Below are 18,460 nucleotides of genomic sequence, written 5' to 3' on the forward strand. Positions count from 1 at the left end.
TTGTCTTCTGTAACCTCTCTGGTGGAAATCATTTGCGAAGCGCAGTGAGACGCCCACTTCACGGCAACAACAACAAGCAGCTCATTAAAGTTTTAAGAGTCCTTAACCAAATTAATTTAAAGCTAATTGACGTCAGGTTTACTGTAGCGTAAGAATGGCTGGTTATATGGAGCTGTAGCTTGTAAGACCTTGTCCCTGGCACTGCCAGCATCGTGTGGGCACTATTAGGGAATGTCCACACACACTAGAGGACATTTTGGAAAAATCTGAGGTGTATTGGCAGAGGAATCCGAGGCTGACCCACAAAATTCTACAGCGGCAGCACATCATCCATAAACGGTGCCCGTGTTCTCCACTGATGCCAGGCATTACTACTGCAGTAAATTATCACACTATAAGGCAGGGGTGGCCAACCTTACATACACAAAGAGCCCAAAAAAAAAAATGACTACCAGGAGCCACAGGCTATACATTTACACACGGTTACCGTATTTTTCGCCCTACAAGATGCACGTAGGTTTTAACAAAGAAAAATAAGATTCAAAATATATATTTTTCATCTGATCTGAGGTCTGCTAAAAATATTTTTTTCTCATTGTTCATTAGCAGAGGAAAAAAATTATATTTTTCATCAGACCTCAGATCAGACTCCTAAATCGGATCCCCAATCCTTATCTGACCTACAATAAGATCACCAAACCTCATCAGACTTCCAAATCAAACCACCAAAATCAGCCCCCAATGCTTAGATCAAACAACACAAATCAGACTTCCAGTGTCAGACCTTCAGTGCTCAGATCTCCCCCTTCTCAGATCCGACCCCCCCCCCCCCCCCCCCATGCTCAGACCTGACCAACCCATGCTCAAACAAGACTGCCATGCTCAGATCTGCCCCATGCTCAAATCTGAAACCTCATGCTCAGATCAGACCCCCATTACTCAGTTCTGGATCCCCCATTTTCCAGATCAGGACCCCCCATTTTCCAGATCAGGATTCCCCCCCCCCCAGGCTCGGATCAGACCCACATTCTCGGTTCTATAACTTTAAAAAAAAATCTCTTCCCTCTCCTGATCAGCGCAATGTCAGGTCATAGTGCGTGCCTCCACGTACTACGTTCTTACACTGTATGCATCAGGACGTAGTGAAGTGTGAGCTGGAGCTGCAAAGTAGTAACAGGGCCTGATCAGGAAAAGAGATCTGAGCGTGGGGTGGAGAGTGAGCCGTCTGACTGCTTCCTGGCTTCACAGCTAGAGCCTCACTTGAAGTGTGGACCCATTGACTTCAGTGTTCGTGGTCTGCATTTGCCCAAGGTACCACTAGGAACTGAACCAGAGTTCAGTACCAAGGTTTTTTACAGTAATAATTCCCGAAGTTATTACATGAAGTCTTGCGCGACTTCGCGAAGTAATAACTTTGGCTCATCTGAGCCAATACATTCTAATACTGTGCAGAGCAGGAACTCCGTACAGTATTACAACAAATTTCTTTGCGAATCGACTTCGGATGTACCATCCGAAGTCTATTTCACTCATCCCTAGTCGTAACCCCTGGATACAGTCAGCAGTGTATAATGTGATGGAAAAATGAATCCAGCCAGCAAAGGAGGCAATATGGACGATCACAATACATTAGTAAGTGCCTTGTATTCCCTTTCTCTACATGATAAATGTAATTTGCTGAATTGAGAGAACCCCTTTAAGCTGGCCTTACTCATGACATAACTAAGGCTGGACAAGCTGGACATTTCTTGGGACACCACATGTTTGTTTATTTCAGTGGCAAGATTGGACATACTTAAAGGGCTTATGCAACCCCCTATAATTCTCCCCAAAATGCCTGGGCACCTTATACAGGTTATACTTACCCCGCTCCCCGGCACCCACGTCACTTCTGATGCCCGCACGACTGCCACTGCATCTCCCTGTCGCACAGATCAAAACATCCACAATGCTCGGGAGGATCGTCCCTGTCGCGGCCTAATGTTGGCTGCACCACCCAACCCCCTTTCCTTTGCTGGATGTTTTAATAGAGTGGCAGCCGGGCGGCATTCAGAAGCGACGCGGGTGCCAGGGAACATGGTAAGTATAACCTGTATGAGAGGTCCGGGCATTTTTGGAGGCGTTATAGAATTTGGTAGATGGAAGCACCAAAGAGCATCCCACCCAAAGGAAAGCAAGAGCCCTTCTAACTAGGTCAGTCCAAACCCGTTACTAGAAGATCCTTGCAAAAAACATATCCTCAATTATTTTTTTTACAAGAATACTGAAATCCAATATGCTGGATCCCTTTGTTTTCTCAACATCCGTTGTGGAAGTGGAGTTTGATATTTCCCCCTATACATGAGATTGTTGACCCATTTGACCACAACCAATGTGTTTGACCAACTTTTATATGGAACACCTTTTCTTAGACCGTAGATGGAGCGGATTTTGCTGTAGTGAGCAGGAGATTGTATCAGCAGCATTCACAGTTTGATGTTTTACTATGCATGAATTTCTTCACATGGCAGATGCATTGGCCGCCACTTTACAGAAGTGATTTCTATGAGCCCAATCACACGGTCTTCTAAATATCTTATTTCCTGTGTTACACAATATCCTATCCAAGGCTTCCAGGTTTGGCATGTCTACTGTGCCCACATGGGGATGAAAGCTGCAGCCATTGGCAGAGCATAACCAGAACCATCATGGCACCCTGGACCCGTTTGTGGTCTTGTCCTAAGAAATAAATGGATCGGAGCACTCTTTATAAAACCCCCATTTTGCAGCTCATCTGGGAGTCTTTAGAGCTAAACCAACATTTTCATAAATCTACACAGAGAACAGCAAACGCTGGGAAATGGGAAATGAAATTGACTTCATACAAAGCTAAGATCCGGAATATTATTCAGACCTGCGGATTGCTGAACACGGTAGTTATAATGAGAAGCAGACGAATATAAATTATTAATGATCAATGTCCTTTCAAGTTCCTTTTTCTCTGTTCTTTCTCAATTTAAATAAAGTTATCTGAGGCGATGTAGGTAAAGGACGCACTTCAGTACCACCCATCATGGGGCGCTGCAGAAAACGTACCCAGAAGCAATGGAAAAAATGTTGACTGTACATGAAATCGTCCGGACTCGTTGAATAACATGAATGCGCCCCCACCTACCATAAATAATACTGGCGTCTTGTGAGGCAGAGAGACGTTGGGCCCTCTTAGGTGAGAGGCTGCCATAGCAAACAAACCGCAAGCGGAGCCTTTCCGAGGAAAATGCCTCTCTGATGCTGTGGTCGCAATGAATGTTAAATGTCTGTGATCAATGAGTTTCCTGGACAGTTCCATTACTGTTCTGGACTGGACATGGAAAAACTGTGTAAATAGAGGGAAAATGGACTATATTAAGCTATGTTGACATCAGTGACAAAACTTTGCTTTTGTTTTCAGGTATTGAAACAGAAAAATGGAAGTCACATCTGGCAGTGGGCGTGGAACCACTGGGTTAACAAACTGATTTGGGTAAAGGAGTTATCCTGACAATCCTCTGGTATTCCCCCTTTAACCTCTGTACAGGGATCTGCTGTAGGGAAGCTACCAGTCCACTACCTCCTGCAGTAGTCTCTGTGTGATTAACAGCTGACCCACGTGGATCAGAGACAAGGGTTCAGGCAAACCATAGTCGGGGACAGATCAAGATCAGGGCTGGCGAAGTATGTGCTATGCAGTAAATGGTCCAAGGTCAGGGCTGGTGGAGTACATACAACATGGGAATCCAAGATCGGGGGGTTTAGCATAGCAGCAATATGGGTAACAGGTTAGTTCAGGAAGGTCAGAACACAGTAAACGGGCAGAGGTTGGTATGTGGGCAGACAGCTGATCAGCACACCTTCACAGGGAACATAGCAAGTTAAGCAACCTTATTGCACAGGCATCTTCCCCCTAGGCCAAGGTACCTTAAGTACCCGAGGACTGCCAGCTGGCTGGTAAATATTAGTGTGTGTGCTCTCCCTCCGGCTGTTAGAGGGCGAGCTCGCATCCTAATTTTCTCTGTGGACAGAGATGGAGAGGCTTTCACGGCAGGCAGGCCTCAGCTTGTGTGAATTGACAAAGGGGGCCCAGCGGCCAGGCTTGCCTGGTGGATGGGAGCAGGAGGCAGGTCTGGACCGCCAGGTAAGTTTAACCTGACAGTTGGCGGTGTCACAGCAGCTCCTGTATGTTTAATGTGAATGTGTCCCAAGATTTTTGTCCATATAGTGTAGGTTACCATAGGGATCCATGATGAGTTCAGTATAGTAGAAGTAAGAAAGGCCCAAATGGTGTGAGCGTTATGGGTGCTAGAACTCGAGCCCTTTATAGCTGTCTAAAATTGGTTTAAATGGAACCTGTCAGGAGGTCATCTTCCCCGAATCTTGGGCAGCCTGAAGTACCAATAGGCCCCCTGGTTACAAACAACTATGTTTTACTCTGAAACACTGCAGATTTGTCAATTAAGCTGAGCTGGGCAAAGAGAAGCTGGTGGGGAGCTGCCCCTTAACTCTTCTCCCTCTCCCCAGTTCATTTTTAAAGAGTTATGTACTTTCACAAAATTTCATTCAATAGTGAATGATGTAACTAGTGAATTTCTAAATCACTTCATTTAGAAACTGCCTGCATTCACCTGAAAAAAAAAAGCTGTAAAGTCGTGGCCACTAGGAATCTCACTTCCACCTAATTTGCAGTCCACTGCCTGTTGTCAGGCAAGCCTGATAAACTGCTTCCCCTTCTTATCTGTTCTGTGAGCTTTGGAGCTGAAAACAAACATAGCGAGAAGTAAGGGAAAGGATGGCACAGTAGTACAGTGCTGGCAGACTTCCATAGCAGGGATATGTCCCCTGCTTCTGAGTGAAATGCATCTAGCTGTGCGGCTAAAGAGGGGAATAATATGGCTGAAAAAAAACATTAGGGAAGCCCAAAGCCATTGTGCATACTTTTTTGAAAACTTAGCTAGAGTATGTCTTCTATGAAACTACCCAGTGTTTCAGAGAAAAATATAGTTTGTTTGTAACCAGGAAGCCTGTCGTTATTTCAAGCTGCCCAGGGTTCAGGCAGTACAAAACTCCTGACAGGTTCCCGTTAAAGATTGTATGATTTGCTCACGTGACGAAAGCCTTGGAAGTGGTGGAATGCTGGCTGACAACCCCTGTAGAGCCGTTCTTATCAGTTGTCATGACATCAAACCAACACGGCTCAAGACGAGGATTGAAGGATTTTATTTAAGGCTAAGAAAGCTCTTTAATAATGCAATCTAAGCACTCATCCCTGTCCTTTTGGTCAAGTAAATAATAATGTGATTTCTCAATGTAATCATTTTGATCTCACGGAGTTCAGTTTTCTTCGAGCAGCAGTTGTGATAAGTGAATCTTTTTTTTTTCCTCGGCTGTATCGGGCATGGGAGCTCTCATTATCCCTTTGAGGTTAGAGGCTGCAATCATGTTGATTTATGAGAGTCTGAAATGCTTCACAATTATAAGTGTGGCGAGCAAAAGTAATCTCATGTGGGTTACAGATGAAAGCGCCGGTCTACGTTTCAGAGCTAACACTGTGAACGTCTTCACGGTACTACTGCTTAAGGGTAGCCCTATGAAAGCGGGTGAGCAGGTATAACTGCAAGTGGAGGTGGTACTGGTGTGGAATGAAGAAACGACCCATCAAAAAGACTTCATTTGGTTCTCAGGCTGTTTCGAATAGAAATATGTTTCTATTCTTGTGAAATGTATGAACAGGTTCCAACTCCAAGGACATTTTTTGTTTAATTACTTCACTGTATATTAGAATCTCTTTCCCAATTAAAAGGGTTCTCAGACTTTTCTACTGAGGACCTATCGTCTTGATGGGACATTTGATCGGTGGGGTTCCAACACCCGGGACCCCCGCTGATCAGCTGTTTGAGAAGGCAGTAGCACCATGGCCTTCTCCCTGCTCACCAAGCGCAGCGCCGTACGTTGTAGAGCGTGCTGTGCTTGGAGTTGCAGCTCAGACCCATTCACTTCTATGGGACTGAGCTGCTCCTAGGGCACGTGACCGATGAACGTGACATCACATAACCTAGGCCAGCGTTTCCCAACCAGTGTGTCTCCAGCTGTTGCAAAACTACAACTCCCAGTATGCCTTGACAGCCTTTGGCTGTGCGGGCATGCTGGGAGTTGTAGTTTTGCAACAGCTGGAGGCACACGGGTTGGGAAACACTGACCTAGGCTAAGCTGAGAGAAGACTACAGCACTACTGCGAGAGCCGGTGCCTTGTCAAACAGCTGATCATCGTGGGTCCGGGGTGTCAGACCTCAACCAATTAGATACTGATGACCTGTCTAGAGGATAGGTCATCAGTAGGGAGGAGTGAACTTGTGTTTCAAGTTCGGCGTGCAAAGTTTGGGTTATCTAAAAATTCTGTTATAATGGAATCCTTAGATAACCCGAACTTTGCACGCCGAACTTGAAACACAAGTTCGCTCATCCCTAGTCATCAATTGAAAAGTCTCAGAAAACCCCTTTAAGGGTGGATTCACACTAGCGTTAGGGATTCCATTATGGCTTTCCGTTATAACAGGGTAATAACGGAATCCATAGGATGGAATGCAAAACGGAAGCCTTTAAGAGGCATTCCGTTTTGCTCTGTCCTACTAGAAGTCTATAGGAAAACATAATGGATCCGTCTGGGTCCCGTTATGCAAGACGGAAAACAAAGTCCTGTCGACAGGACTTTGTTTTCCGTCTTGCATAACGTGACCCAGACGGATCCGTTTTGATTCCCATAGACTTCTAATCGGACGGAGAGCAAACAGAATGCCTTTTAAAGGCGTCCGTTTTGCATTCCGTCATAATGCAAGTCTATGGGCAGCAAAACGGATCCGCCCTTCGTTCTTATGGATTCCGTTATGTTCCGTTATTACCCTGTTATAACTGAATCCCTAACGCTAGTGTGAACCCACCCTAACTTGGATAAACCGGACTGTTTGCCTCGCTATAGGAATGTTCTGTTAATGGGATCCTCTAGGTCAGGGATCAGCAACCTCCGACACTCCAGCTGTTCTGAAGCTACAACTCCGAGAATCCTCAAGAACAGTCGAGTAAGTTTGCATGCTGAGAGTTGTAGTTTCATAGCAGCTGGAGTGCCAAAGGTTGCTGATCCCTGCTCTAGGTTTTCATAAAGTTTCCTTACAAACTGAAGCATAAGATACTCCCGCCCTACTTCTATAATTAGGAGAGGTTGAAATCAATGGGTGGATGAATACACATGGATTTCATCATGGAATACGTATCGGTGAAACTGAATTTGTGTGAACCTACACGTGACACCATTCCACCTGGACGTGGTTGGCCATGGAGGACCGAGGGATGGTAGCAGGAAATAGAAGAGCGATGGGGACCTCTATCTAGAGGTACAATGTGTTTTCCTCATTTCCATGTTTTCTATAGGTGCTTTGGACAAGTGATCCTGCAAATCAGCTGCCGTGCAGTACAGCATATTCCTATTGATGGCATCATCTGCGATAATGTATGAAGTCAATCGACCTTTGCGCTGTACACTGACATCTTGACATGTGGGTGCGAAATTCTCAATACTACTGTCAGAGCTTCTGGGCGGGTGGACGTTCTGTTTTATCTATTTAAGGAAGATATAACTCTCATGTTTGCAAAATGTGCAGAAGCAGAAAAGAAATAGTATACATACAATTCAAGGACACATATATATAACGTACAGCGAGTTCTGCCACCTGATGCAGGGTATCTAGTGAATATTTAGCACCTTCGCCATATGGCCACATTTATTATGTATATCCTTAGGCTGAATGATGCCCGGTGCAGTACATTCTGCTGCATACAGCATACTAATAACCGAAGCACAATACATCATAGTGCCTAAATAACAATGCCATATGTTGGCCAAGGAACATTTATATTCGGTAGCTAAAAATCACTGTGTCATATACAGTATCCCAGAGCAGGGGGTATTTGCAAATGGTTTGTTATGTAATGCACCAAGCATAACCAGGTATGGATGGCAGAGCCAGGGTTAACAATCCTGGCTTAGTCCTTACAGGGGGTAGGGTGGGGATCCATGATCAGCCACCAGCTCAGTTAGTCAGGGTTAAAAAGGACCTTTAACCACTCCTGACATACCTGTTTTAATAGCTACAGGAATTCCCCATGTAATAACAATTCTGGAGCATCTATTGTTATGGCTCTGTGTTGGGCCGTTCCCTCATTATTCCAACTAGAAATTTTGAATGAATTGCTGTCAGTCGGCAGTAAGGGTACAAAGGGGTGGTAACCGTTTGGGGGGGGGGGGTGTACCTGCACAGACTGACTTTATTTAATCGGTGCTGCCATTTTCAGTCTGTGCAGGTACACCCCCCCAACTGGTTACCACTCCTCTGAACCCTTACTGCAGACTGCTAGCAATTCATTCATGACTTCAAGTAGAAATAATAAAAGAATGACACAACATAGAGGCAGTTTGGATCGGAGAAGAAGCTGTGACTTGTACTACCTCACCAATCTCTCAATGATCTACAGAAGGAGAGATCTAGAGAACCTAGAGTCTGCATGGCCGAGCATTGGAGACAGTAAGGTAACTTGCTACCAAAAGCTGTTAAGACTTTACTGCTTATATTCTTGTAGTACGCCTGATGAAGGGACTGGTGATGTCTCGAAAGCTCGCTATGTAACATCATTACTTCTATTTTTGTTAGCCATTAAAAGGTATCAAACCTGCAATATTCTTATTGTGTTTCTCTTAATGAGAGCACTAAACTAGTGGACCATGTTAATACACCCTTCACACCTGGACAGGATCTGGCCAGTCGTATCTCTAAAACCCTGTATCCTTCAGTAGACATTACAGCCACCAGGGCTTTTTTCTCAGAGAAAAGGTGGTGGAACGGACCGCCCCCTAAAACCACTCCTTTAGAGAACAGGGATGCAAGTAAAATTTGGGGGGGCTATAAAAGTCCAGCCCAGCAAAGAAACCCCCCCCAGATGGGGATGGCACTGTTAATGGGGGATTTGTGGATGGCACTGTTATGGGGGATCTGTGGATGGCATCCACAGATCCCCCATCCTATAATAGTGCCATCCACAGACCCCCCCACCCCATAACAGTGCCATCCACAGACCCCCCCACCCCATAACAGTGCCATCCACAGACCCCCCATCCCATAACAGTGCCATCCACAGAACCCCTCACCCCATAACAGTGCCATCCACAGAACCCGCCCTTAACAGTGCCATCCACAGACCCCCCCCCTTAACAGTGCCATCCACAGCCCCCCCACCCCATAACAGTGCCATCCACAGACCCCCCTTAACAGTGCCATCCACAGACCCTCCCCACCCCATAACAGTGCCATCCACAGACCCCCCTTAACAGTGCCATCCACAGACCCCCCCCACCCCATAACAGTGCCATCCACAGACCCCCCCTTAACAGTGCCATCCACAGACCCCCCATTGCAGCTCCAGTACATACAGTTATAAAATGTGTAAAATTAATAATGATTCTTCTATTCATGCTGCCCCCTCTGTAGTACTGTATAACATTCAATATATCCATCCTACTCACAGGGCTACTGTTCTCGTAATGCTGGCCGGCCGGGCAGACGAGCGGCAGCGTCACTGACTGACGTCACGTGCCTGAGCCGCCTGCTTCATTCATAAAGTAGGCCGGGCACGTGACGTCAGTCAGTGACGCTGCCCCTCGTCTGCCCGGCCGGCCAGCATTACGAGAACAGTAGCCCTGTGAGTAGGATGGATATATTGAATGTTATACAGTACTACAGAGGGGGCAGCATGAATAGAAGAATCATTATTCATTTTACACATTCTATAACTGTATGTACTGGAGCTGGGCGCCGGAGCACAGTGAACGCACCGGCCCCCAGCTCCTCCTCCCAGTCCCTCCCCGCTGATACATCGCAGCCTGCCATGCTGGAGCATGGCAGGCTGCGATGTCAAAAGGTGGCGGAACGCCATTCTGGTGCGTTCCGCCAGAAAAAAAGCCCTGACAGCCACCATCGAAAGAGTATTATTGCCCACCATACATTCTACAGGAAGAGACTTGAGACAGATAGAGAGGGAAGAGGGCCATAACTCCCACCCATACATAAATCCATACATTGTTGTCTGGGAAGAATTGCACAGTGTACAGTTGGAACTATGTTTTGCTCTTGTTGGATGTACTACAACTCCTATTGTGAACATCAGTAAAGAGAGACAGTTTATTCTTCTAACTTTGGAACGGCACTAATGATGCGAATATTTGGGCGCAATACGTTAAACTTCACATTTTTGCAGGTCTGACTACATATTACTGATTGGTGCACTAAGTGTTGTTGTGACATCACAGCACAATGTCTGTAGCATGTATGTATGTATGTATGGACAGCAGAACCTCAGCTACACTATATCAGGATATATCAGCAATGACACTGCTGTCTCTCTCAGAACTTTAAAAAACCTGTAGAAAATGGCTGCTGGGGAGGTTCTTATATAGTAAGGGGTAGGCAACTTTCCTATCGGTTGCTAGGGATGTTGCTAAGCTCTGACAAAGATATTGCAGCCTTCTCATTGGCCCACAGGCAAGGGAGGATACTGATGAAACAAAAATCTAGAATATTTGAAATTAAGAATATATATCGCTATATTCTAAATATTCGCGAATTCTCGAAGTGCCGATATTCACGATTATTATTCGCGATTCGAATATTCGCGCCCAACACTATTCCACAGTAATTGGACAGTAACAGCACTTCCACTACTCAACATTAAAAAACTCAACTCTACTATTCCATAGTTACACAGTTAAAGGGATTGTTTGGGATGAGCTGAACGCGGTAACAACCCGATCCACACTAATTCACCATGAATGAATGGAGTATCGGAGCCTCTCACGCTCTGATGATTCCCCTTTCACAGATTTTTCTTGAGGTCCGGTGACATACCGGGCTCTCTATGTGTAAACTAGGCAGAGGTTTCGTCCTAGCAGTGAGCCTGGTGACACCACCGGCCCTAATGGGCGGTCTTAAGCGCTGCCCAGCCCAGCCGGTGACATCAGCAGGAACACTGCTGATTCAGCATGAAATGCTCCGATGCTCCACTCATTCATAGTGAATAAGTGCAGATTGGGTTGTGTCCTGGTTCAGCTCTAAACCTGGACAACCCCTTTAAGATAGGCCATCAATATCAGATTAGTGGGGGCCCCCACCGATCACATGTTTGAAGGTGATCAATGTGGCCTCCTCATTATTAGATGCACGGCAGTATAATTTGGAGTGTCTGTGCGTGGTATTACACATAGCTCTTCCCATTCACTTAAATGTAATGGCGCTGCAGTAAGGCTATTTTCACGCTACAGTTTGTGAGATCAGACAGGCTGTTCTAGCATTGGTATTTGTCCGGCCGATTCTTGGCATATTTGCCGCTTTACTGTTGGAACTCTGCCTGTCCCCATTATAGTTAACCTGTAAGCTTGGACGGGAGAGATGTGTATAGCCAGGAGATGGCCAATTCTCATGATCCCACGCTTCCTCAAGGCAGATGACATTACACGAGGAGGTATAAGAGGAGGGAACTACAACTCCCAGCATGTCCAAACCATTATTATGCGATATCAGAGAACATTACAGAGAGGAGGCATAAGAGGAGACAACTGCATTTCCCCGGCTCTTACATTGAATCCATGCTTCTTCACTTTCTTCTCCTCCACACAAAGCTGAGTCCTGTTGACATCATCAAAGGTCCTTCACCACCTCTTCGCCTGTCTATTTCTGAGTTCCACCCCTCCTGCACTGATCACATGATGGTGATGTCATCACAGGTCCTTCACCACTTCTCTCCACTGCTGAGCTCCACCTCCTCCTGCACTGAACGCACGATGGTGAGGTCATCACAGGTCCTTTACTACTTCTCTCCCCTGCTGAGCTCCACCCCTGCACTAAATGCACAATGGTGACATCATCACAGGTTCTTCAGCTCTTTGTAATGCCTGTTAACAGCCATTAGACAAGCAATCTTACTACCTATATATACAGTCATGTGAAAAAATTAGGACACCCTTTGAAAGCATGTGGTTTTTTGTAACATTTTTAATAAAAGGTTATTTCATCTCCGTTTCAACAATACAGAGAGATTAAAGTAATCCGACTAAACAAAGAAAACTGAAGAAAAGTCTTTTCAAGATCTTCTGTAAATGTCATTCTACAAAAATGCCTATTCTAACTGAGGAAAAAGATAGGACACCCTTGCCCCTAATAGCGAGTGTTACCTCCTTTGGCTGAAATAACTGCAGTGAGACGGTTCTTGTAGCCATCTACCAGTCTTCAACATCGGTCTGAGGAAATTTTACCCCACTCCTCAATGCAGAACTTTTTCAGCTGTGAGATGTTTGAGGGGTTTCTTGCACGTACAGCCCTTTTCAAGTCACCCCACAGCATCTCAATGGGATTCAAATCTGGACTTTGACTTGGCCATTCCAGGACTCTCCATTTCTTCTTTTTCAGCCAATCTTTGGTTGATTTACTAGTATGTTTTGGGTCATTGTCATGTTGCATGGTCCAGTTCCGCTTCAGCTTTAATTTTCTAACTGATGGTCTCACATGTTCTTCAAGCACCTTCTGATACACAGTAGAATTCATAGTGGATTCTATGATGGTGAGCTGACCAGGTCCTGCTGCAGCAAAGCAGCCCCAAACCATGACACTTCCACCTCCATGCTTCACAGTTGGTATGAGGTTCTTTTCTTGGAATGCTGTGTTTGGTTTACGCCAAACATGTCCTCTGCTGTTGTGTCCAAATAATTCAATTTTGGACTCATCTGTCCAAAGAACATTATTCCAGAAGTCCTGGTCTTTGTCAACTTTATCTCTGGCAAATGTCAGTCTGGCCTCGATGTTTCTCTTGGAAAGCAAAGGTTTCCTCCTTGCACACCTCCCATGCAAGTTAAACTTGTACAGTCTCTTTCTGATTGTAGAGGCATGTACTTCTACATCAACAGTAGCCAGAGCCTGCTGTAGTTCTCGAGATGACACTTTAGGGTTTTTGGAGACCTCTTTTAGCATCTTGCGGTCTGCTCTTGGGGTGAACTTGCTGGGGCGACCAGTCCTGGGCATGTTGGCAGTTGTTTTGAAAGCCCTCCACTTGTAGACTATCTTCCGGACAGTGGAATGGCTGATTTCAAAATCTTTTGAGATCTTTTTAAATCCCTTCCCAGACTCATAGGCTGCTACAATCTTTTTTCTGAAGTCCTCTGACAGCTCTTTTGCTCTCACCATGGTGCTCACTCTCACTTCAACAGTCAGGAGCACACCAAACTAAATGTCTGAGGTTTAAATAGGGCAAGCCTCATTCAACATGCAGAGTAACGATCTACTAATTATGTGCACCTGGTGTGATATACCTGTGTGAGATCTGAGCCAATTTAAGAGGGAATACATGTGAGGGTGTCCTATCTTTTTCCTCAGTTAGAATAGGCATTTTTGTAGAATGACATTTACAGAAGATCTTGAAAAGACTTTTCTTCAGTTTTCTTTGTTTAGTTGGATTACTTTAATCTCTCTGTATTGTTGAAACGGAGATGAAATAACCTTTTATTAAAAATGTTACAAAAAACCACATGCTTTCAAAGGGTGTCCTAATTTTTTCACATGACTGTATACAGTTTGGTAGGGGAGGTCTGGGACTAAAGCCCAGGGCCATCCTGTCTCTGCGGGCACCACAACAGTCGTTACCACTGTAAAAGGTTCCTTACATTTGTGAGTTTGAGAAATGTGGGGAATTGATTAGTTAATCCATAGATTTATGTCTCAATTCTTGCGTTTGTGTAGCCCCCTAGGCAGGACAATAGTATAGAGAGCAGGTATCTGAATTATGGACAACATATAACTATAAAAGATTCAGAGGTTGTGGTTGCACCCAGATACTGCAACCTGAGGGAAACCAAAGGGACCTACTCCCCCAGTGAGCCATGGTTGGGGGCCCTGTTGTAGATTTTGCATTTGGGCCAAGGATATCTCAGTCACCTCTCTGCCCTGAAGCATTGCAGATAAAACACTTTTACTTCTTACTGATGATCCAGTGCTAAATGTTGGCGCTACCGATGGCAAAAGCACACGGAATACATGTTGTCTTTCAATGCTGCATGGTCTTCTTGAGCAGAGACAGCGCCTGCATCCCAAAGTGTAGGACGTCGCTGCAGCCTCTGTAGATCGTGGATCAGCGGGGGTCATACATCTCAGAAAATGAATATCTCTTCAAAATCAAGCTCATCAAGGCCACCTGCTGATTAGTCTCTGCAATTAAGTATATACTAATAGGTATGTAATGATTGCACATGGAATCACATTATGGCGGCAGGCTATTAATGCAAGAATACTGGGCTTTGGGAGTAGTGCAGACCTCATGCTAATATGACTTTATAATGATGTTTGGAAGACAAAGGCCTAATAGAATTTAACGAAGGGTATGTGTCTGGGAAGCAGCAGTCAGTACATCACTTCATCCATATTATAGATTAATAGGCAAACCTTGTGCCACCATAAAGTGCCACCTTGAGCTCTGGCAGTTTTGGCCACCACACAAATGACGCAATTGCATGGGATCCTAGGGATTAGGAGGGCCCCCTGCTGCCACCGACCCCAGGACATGGATACTGCTGAACACAGTGGGGAAGCAGGGAGCTGTCAGCATTACCGTTTACTATGCGACCATTGATCTGGCGCAGGCAAGTGAGAAATCTAGTTGTGGGAGCATGGGCTAGGGGAGTATGCCCCATGTGGGCATTATACAGTATGGGGGGGCATTATACCGTATAATGCCCCCTACGCTACATGCGTCCCCCATACAGTATACATTATACTATATGAAAGGTACATGTCGGGGGCTCTACTGCACCATGCAAGGGCCCCTCTTCCTGTATAATGCCTCTTCATGTGTCCCTCATACAGGATAAATTATACTATATGAGGGGGCATTGTACTCTATTAGGAGCACATCAGGGGGCACTATACTGTATAAGGGCAAATCAAGTTGGCAACCCATAAGGGGGCATTATACTGGATGGAGGGGCACATAAAGGGTCACCATATTAGCAGTGCTATAAGGCCCCCAAATATAACTTTGTTTGGGTCACAGAAATGACAAATCGGCCACATATGTCACGTGGCACCATATTCTACCCTATAAGCAATGTTTCTGTCTGCATGATAATTAATGTATTCATTGGAATGTATTTTTTACTATTTTATAAGTGTGTCTTTGTATAATGTTGGAGACACATTGAGGTACAGTATAATCCCGTAGCAATGCCTCGTTATATGGTGCAATCCAGGGGGCAAACTGCCCATTTGGGCAAATGGAGACTACTCAGAGCCAGTGATGTTAAAAGTACACACTAGATCTCTATTGGAAGTCTGAGCGCTGATGTTTTTCTTATATGGATGCAGAATCCACTGCTTCCTGTCATAGCATTAAATGCTAAATCTATGTCTGCCTGCAGGCACCACTAGGGGGAGCTCATTGCATATAGATTTACACAGCTCCGAGGCGGATATTAGAAGATGTGATGTGACATTGCTTTGGACTTGTCACTGACACTAAGGTGCACCCACAGGTAATTTTGAGTATTAGAAAATGTTTTTGTAGGTTGAGTTATGTAATATTAGATGAGCCCTTTACTTGGAAGCAGAGTGCGGAATGGGGGTTCGAATAGCTCCTCTGGAGCTCTGCCATAGGGCTTTGTGTACTCACCTCTCTCTGGAGGTATATACAGCGTTCTCCCGATGATCTACAAAGTTATGGGCTGACTTTGCTTCTCTTTTTAAAGAGGCATCACTGTAATAATTCCATGGTATTGCGTAATATTAGCTGCATACTGTATGTACGTATAAATACGTCCCCAGAATAAATGGAAAACGCACGTAGTTGGAGAAAATATTACACAGCTCTTCTCCGTTTAAAAAGTCTGGGCTTTAGAGCGAGCATAGTAATGTCTGAGGGTCAAAGAGTTAAAAAAACAATATGAAGATGGCTTGTTAGATGGAGCTAATTGCCGTCTGTGGCTCCATCTGACTTCCGCCAAATCTATCAATAGGACCCTATTTCTATAGAACAGGAAGCCTGCTGGGCTTGGAAGAAAATCTCAGTGAAGGTTGCACAAGGATATCAGGATGATGACTTCTTACAAAAATCGTTGAAAAAGTTATCACGTACAGACCTATGTACCCCCTTATATACAATGATGGGACACTGCAAATGAATATCCAGTGCTGTGACCTGGAGGGCCATCACTGATGGGCAAGTATTGGATTTCTGTACTACAGTGATTACAGTTTGACCCCCAGGAGAACCCGTAAGGCAATTCCTCGCTCGAAGAAACTTGGCGTCGGTGTCTAAAACCTCTTTGAGTAGGCTAAAATGAGTTTGCTTCCCTTATCCTAGGGGGCCATTCACGCGTCCGCAAAATGTGTCCGCATCCGTTCCACAATTTTTCGGAACAGGTGCGGACCCATTCATTTTCAATGGGGCCGGAATGTGCTGTCCGCATCCGCATTTGCACTCCGCACTTCCGTTCCGCAAAAAAATAGAACATGTCCTATTCTTGTCTGCAATTACGGACAAGAAAAGGCATTTTCTATGAGAGTGCCGGAGATGTGGGAAACACATACGGACGTGTGAATGGACCCTAAAAGTGACAGGTCTTGTTAATGCTGTTAGGGGGGCTCAAGGATACCCAAGGGTCCTGGGAACTCTGGTTGGAAAACTTAAGGACAGCCTTATTGTCTCTCAATGGGAACGTTGGATTTCAACATGCCTCGTTTTTTGAGTTAGCTCAAATGCGCCCCCAACCACGCTCACTGCCTTATTTGCGCTCATGCACAGTACCTGGCAGAGACTACCCCAGATAAAGAATGCCCCTGTATACACAGTGCTCGAGACAGATAGTGCCTAAATATGCAATGCCCAAGGAAGAGAGTGTCTACAACAAGATACCAGGAGCCGTCACACAGCCTCCGTATAAGAGTTAGGCCTCATGCACACAACAGTGTTTTTTCACTGATTTTCAGTGATTTGGCTTCAGTGGTCCGTGTCCGATTTTGCTTCAGTTGTGTTTCCTTGTGTCTTCCTTTTTTTTTGTCTGACGGGAAAAAAAAGGAAGGTTAATGAAAAGTGTAATTTTATTGCACCAAAGTCTTGTAGAAAAAAAAAACGGACGCGGACACGGATGACATACCAGTTGTGCATCCGTTTTTTATGACGGACCCATTGACAGATAGATTTTATTGAATAGTTCACTGACTATGCAACATTATTAATTATATGCGATTATAAAAGTATTCAGATCCAGGTGCTAGTTTGAGAATGTGTAGAATATGTTTTGTGACACAATCCCTTTTAGACTAGATGCACCTGGGCATAATTACTTACAAGTCAAGCACTAGTAACGTTAGATTACATACTTAACCCTTGCAGTAAATATGTAAGTGATTTCACACAATTCCGACATTGAGAAGCTCGAAGAAGTCAATTTCTTACCAAAGCTCCAGGGTCAACTGGAAGTGTACACCTAAGCAAACCTTCCGTACATACCTGGTAACCTCACTCGTATTGAGGTAACACTTTATTTCTGCTATTACATGGAACAGAAACTCCAGAAAAGGGACAGAAATTCTCTCGTTGTACCCCCTTCCCCCTTTGTGTAACTATAATAAAAATAAATCACTTTTATCCTAAGAAAGGTGCAGGATTTGGTGATGTCGCCGGTCAAACTTGTTGCTATAGATGTGCACATCCTCCCAGGGGTGGGACAAGCACTCATGGCTCCCAAGACAGGTATTTCAGTATGTGAGCCCCCCACCCTCGGTCCAAGAAGCTGAGCGCGATGGTCGTCACATGGACAGTAATGGCGTCCTAGTTGGTTGACCACACTGCCCACCCATTGTCATACCACTTTAGATCCAAGATCTTATAAATCCGTCAAGGAGTTCTTCCACTTTCTCACAATTGTGTTTTAGACATTTATTTCCCTTTAGATATGAAAGCCTGACCTTGAATATTATCTGATGTGAGAATATACAGGAATATTTTCAGTTCATGGTAAAGAGGAGGGCATTTTTTTTTCCTAATTAAAAACTATTCTTAGAGGCAAGGTGTAATAGGTTCCCATAGAGCAGACAGCAAAACCGCCAATGGGACCACCTGCAGCAGCAAGTAAAAAAGTGTATTATTATTTTGGTAAGGGATAAAGCACACTGCTATGTCACAGTAATATAATAATGCTCACAGTGATGTCACAGCACAGGGATAAAGTACACCGTGGTGCAGGGCCGGACTGGAAACTTAAAGTGGCCTTGGAAAAAATACAAAAAGTGTCCCTGTTTTGTAGTTGGGTCCAAATTGATGGAAGGCAAGGCCAGCAATACCATATTGTGGCACATTATACCACAGT

This window comes from Bufo gargarizans, chromosome 6 (genome assembly GCF_014858855.1).
Source record: "Bufo gargarizans isolate SCDJY-AF-19 chromosome 6, ASM1485885v1, whole genome shotgun sequence".
In the NCBI taxonomy this organism is placed as follows: domain Eukaryota; kingdom Metazoa; phylum Chordata; class Amphibia; order Anura; family Bufonidae; genus Bufo; species Bufo gargarizans.